We start from the raw sequence: 5,251 nt of genomic DNA, 5'->3' as shown, positions 1-5,251 counted from the left end.
GGGTCTGAGCGCTGCTCCAGCGCCAGGAACACTGAGGACGGGAGGAGATAGAAGGAGGAGAACAGCTCTCTGTGACACCGTGGCACGGCCTTAGGGCTCAGATGGTCAGATCCCCCTGCAGAAGGGAGGAAATCAAGAGGAAATAGGTCAGCATGCCAGCAAGAAAAAGAGAGAAAACCTGTCTGGGGAGACAACCCAGTAAATCATACCTAGACGTGCACTTTAACCATTGCATCAGGGGGAAGTAGGGGGCAGGGGCGGGGAAGCAACGAACTCAGCTGAGAAGTGAAGAGTCTTGGGGTCTTCAGTACCTTGGTCTGTGGAGGGTGCTTCATCAGGTGCATTTGAAATATGGAGACAAAAAAATGGTTTATGTTGAAAATGACAAAAATACTTTGGCAATAATATTAATAAGTGTCCATAAAAAGAAATAGCACAACATTGCTTAATTTCACCTTTTTAATCTTCTTTATTTTCTGATTTCTCTTCTGATTATTATTCAGAACTCTAGACATTTCCTCCATGAAAGAGTGTCAATAATGAGTCTTAGGACTAACTGAGAAAACACCAGTTTTAGAGTCAGGAAACCGGGGCTGTGTCTCCAGAGATGCCACTTGCATCTGGACCCCTGGGAAGTAGCCTCTCTTTTCTGGACCTTAGTTTTCTCATCTGGAAAATGCGATGATCACTTAGGTCCCTCCAACTCTGAGATGCTACAGCATCGGAGCCCAGGGCTCCCACCTGCTGACACTAGGCTCTGATGGATGGTTTCTTAGCAAAAAGATACTTCCTGCACTAAGTAAAAGCCAAATTATCTGCCTCTGGGGAAAATATGTTTGTCCCCCCTCCTTAATATAAGGAAGTAAGTTACTCAGAATGTAGGCTTATCCTTCTGCTTCATGTTACACGAGTATAGTAATCTAACATCCTTGAAATTTCTGGGCAAAGCACTCAAGTGAGAGAAATTACACAAAGATAGGAAACAGTCAGATGGGTCCCTTCGGGCATCACCTGGTTCTCAGTTTCTAGCACTCTCCTGGCCCCCTTTCCAGGCACAGGGCAGCTTGGCTCAGCACCATTCTTCCTGAGACCCATTTCCTCTGCTCCCACGATTTCCAGTTACTAGGCAGAAGCAGGTACAAAATGAACAAAATGTGCTCCCAAAATGCAGGGGCTTTCAGCTGGATCAAACAGATCCACACTGTAACAGTTCATCACTATTCACTGCAGTGAGGAGGAGGGGTCTTAAAGGAAGGTACAGCTGTTCCTGTTCCTATGGTGTGGGGGTGGGAGCAGGGGGAGAGGTTGAGAAAACTTTGCTGTGAGGTCAGTTTTTGATTTATGGTCTAAGGGATGAGTCAGTATTTATGAGGCAGACACACACACAGTGGTGAAGCCAGTCCTGGAAAAAGGAAGATCATAGGCAAAGATAGAAAGGTGTAGATTGCAATGTGAATTTGGGAAGTCATGTGTCCTTTGGCTAAAGAAAAAGGAAACACTGTAGGATATGTAGACTCAGGTTTGGATATTTGAATTTGGTAAGCAAAGAGAAGAAACTGAAGGACTTTAAATGAGAAAATATCACTGTGAAGTTTGTAATCTGGAAAAAACTCGGTAGCTATATATAGACTGCATTCAGGAAGTGAAGGTAAAGGACTGTTATAAACGCACCATATATAAAACAGCTAGCTAGTGGGAAGCTGCTGTATAACACAGGAAGCTCAGCTTCAGGAAGGAGAAGAGATGTGCTGACTTGACCATCACATGAGGGACCACACTGGTAGGAAGCAGTCTGCTTAAGAGGCAGCAGTTGTGAATCTGGTTATGAGAATGTGGATGGTCCATTTGTGTTATTCTTATTGGTTACCCATTGAAAGAAGGTATTCATAGTAACAATCATGCATCATAGGGAGAAATCCCTGTAGCCTGAAACCCAATTCTGTTTACCCCCCTAAAACCTTTTTAAAGTAGATTGTACAGGGACAGCCCTGGTGGTCCAGTGCTTAAGACTCTGAGCTTCCAATACCGGAGCACAGGTTCGATCCCTGGTCAGGGAACTAGATCCCACATGCTACACCTAAGAGTTCACGTGTCACAACTAAAGATTCTGCATGCAACAGCTAAGAGCCAGCACAAACTAAAAAAACAAACAAAAAAGAATCAGTATAAAGCAAGCAGTTAAATACAATAAATTAAGAAAAATAGCACAGGAATATTTCACCTGGACAAAGAGGAGTTGTCATCAAACAGAAACCACTCAGAATCTCTCAAAGATGCTGAAAGAAAAAGGAGGTGGTGGGGACCGGGGAAGAGGGGCAGGGAGAAGAGACAGGAAGGTGTGCAGGGAGCTTGGAGAGAATCACACGCCACACGTGGGCACAGACGTAGACACACCTGGGCCCACAACTGGGGAAATTCACTTCTGGTTGCTTTGATTTTCTTTGAAAACCTGGCATGACGTCTCTCAGCTGAGAGTGGGCGTGGGGAGGTGACGGGAGCTTTGGAGGAGAAGGTGCCACGTGAAGCAGTCGTGGGGAATGAAGGCAAGTGGAGGGGAAGGAGGCATCCAAGCAGGGCCAGTGCAGAGATAAGACCTGCTGTGCATGAGGCGTCCTGAAAACAGGCTGAATCCGGGGGCGTGGGAAGGGGCTTAGCAGCATCAGGTCAAGGATTCTAGGTTCTTCATCTACAAAGGGTTGAGCCAGAAAGACAGGAGGTGGAAGTCGAGAGCAGTTGCTTAAAACTGAGATTACAGAGGGTTCACAGGTCCTGGCTGAGAGGGTTTTGTTTGTGTGTTTTCCCTTCTTGACACCAACTGTGTGTCCAGGGCTTCAGCTCAGTTCTGATATTAACCACCCCAGAAGGAGGGGCAGCCTCACAGGTATGATCGCAGTTCCACAAGACTGTCCCCACCTCAGATGCCAACTCTTGGGTCCCTAGCTCCCCCACACTTCTGCCCGACTTGGCTGCAAACTCAAGAATCCCAGTACCTCCCCCTTCAGGTTGTATGATTTGCTAGACTGACTCACAGAACTCCAGAAACGCCGGAGGAAGGGCCAGGCCAAGGCCCCCTCCCCAGGCTCCTTTGTTTTAGAAACCTTGGTTGATTTCTGTAACTGACCATTTGGGTCACTTGTTTGTTTGTTTCTCTTCCTACACTTTAAATTCTCCCTCGTATGTTTTAAATTCACCAATAGTGCATTCTTGAATGGAGAAGGCACTGGCAACCCACTCTAGTATCCTTGCCTGGAAAATCCCAGGGACGGGGGAGCCTGGTGGACTGCCTTCTATGGGGTCACACAGAGTGCAGACATGATTGATGCGACTTAGCAGCAGCAGCAGCAACATCCTTGAAAACCCAGACCCCCAACCCTATACCTGAACAAAAGGAAAAGCCTAGGTCCCCCATACATTCTCTCCCTACCTGACACCATGGTAGGGAGACTGTGCTGTGTATGTTTTAGGTCTCCTAAGCAAAAAGCCTCTTTTTTTTTTCTTTTATCAGAGCTTCTGAGTGCATCAGACCCACACAGGGCGGTCTGACCACAACACTGGTGATTCACAGGCTGAGAATAGCAGAAAATAGTGCAGGACACCCTGGGCTCCCTTTGCCACCCCAGTGCTGCCTCCAGCTCCCTGCTGCAGAGGCCACATGCGTAATCTGAGCCCAGTAAACGACCAAGCCCTCCTGAGTTCTCAGTGTTTGCTCCACAGTCACTGAGGCAACAGACTTTATGGAGTACCTGTCAGGAGCCAAACACAGACAAGTTCATGGTCCCTTCCCCCTCCAGAGGTCACTGTTGTTGTTCTTGTTATTGTTCAGTTGCTTTCCCAGTCATGTCTAACTCTGTGACCCCACGGATTGCAGCACTCCAGGCTCCTCTGTCCTTCACTATCTCCTGGAGTTTGCTCAAGTTCATGTCCATGAGACTGTGATGCCATCCAACCATCTCATCCTCTGCCACCTCCTTCTCCTGCCCTCAATTTTTCCGAGCATCACAGTCTTTTCCAATGAGTTGGCTCTTTGCATCAGGTGGCCAAAACATCGGAGCTTCAGTATTAGGCTTCCAATGAATATTCTGGGTTGATTTCCCTTAGGATTGACTGGTTGGATCTCCTTGTAGTCCAAGGGACTAATGCCCACCATTCAGTGAAGATGAGGGTAAATATTATTTAAAGGTAAACTACAATGAAAAACCATGTGAGTTGAGAACTACTGGCATTAAACTATGGGAACGTATCAGAACTACTGGAATACAAAGCTGGAGGTCCTTGCACTGCTGAGAATGTGTCCTGACCCCACCACCCAGATTGCACAGAGTTCTGCAGGCGGGATGAGCAGGAGAGGGTCGGAGAGGAGGAGGGGAGGGGGTCAAGGTCACTTGGGGCTGGATGGGGCCATCCCATAGTTTGACAGGGATGCGGGTTCCAGCTGGACACTCAGGATCTGTGCTCCTCACTCTATTCAAGCTCTGTTTCAATTGAAAATTGGCAAAGACAAAATGCAGGGTTTGTAATAAAAAGAGCCCTTTAGGTCTCATTTTAAAATGGGTAAATGGGCCAGACAGGAGGGATGGAGGACCACTCCCATGTGTTCTCTCACCTCTAAGGGACCACAAATGCTGTCCATCTCAAAGCTCCTAACAGCTGGAAACCCACACTGTTAGGAAAAGGGAAACAAGACAGAGAAGAGCGAATCTGAGAACCTCCCTGTGGTGCTTCATCTCAGGTACGGACAAGACTGGGCCTTGCTGCCCGGATATTTGGCCAGAGATCATTCTGGATGTTCCTCTGAGGATGTTTGGAAATGAGACCTACATTTAAATCAGTGGACTTTGGTAAAGCAGGTTATTATTACCCCTGAGTGACATGGGTGGACCTCATCCAATCAGTTGAAGGCCTGAATAAAGACTGACTTCTCCCCAAAGGGAAGGAATTCTGCCAGCAGCCAGCTTCAGATTTGAACTCTAGCATCAGCTCCTCCCTGAGTCCTGCTGGTCTACCGCACTGGCACTGGATCTGTTTGTTTGTTTGGGTACTTGCCAAAACGTTTCTTTGTTTTGAGACTTACTTTCATAATGGTGTGAGATGATTCCTTAAAGAAATGGGTTATTTCTGTGGAGAACCCTGACTGACTCACAACCAAATGTGGACAAATGAAGAGGAAAAAGATGGGAGGCACCCCCCCAGAAAGCACCTCAGGAATGGGTTGTGGGTGTCTACACTCTGAAGTAACTTTTCCTGGGTTGCA

This window comes from Bubalus kerabau, chromosome 2 (assembly GCF_029407905.1).
Source record: "Bubalus kerabau isolate K-KA32 ecotype Philippines breed swamp buffalo chromosome 2, PCC_UOA_SB_1v2, whole genome shotgun sequence".
In the NCBI taxonomy this organism is placed as follows: domain Eukaryota; kingdom Metazoa; phylum Chordata; class Mammalia; order Artiodactyla; family Bovidae; genus Bubalus; species Bubalus kerabau.
The sequence above is the reverse complement of the archived record's forward strand: the minus strand, read 5'-3'. Positions refer to the sequence as shown.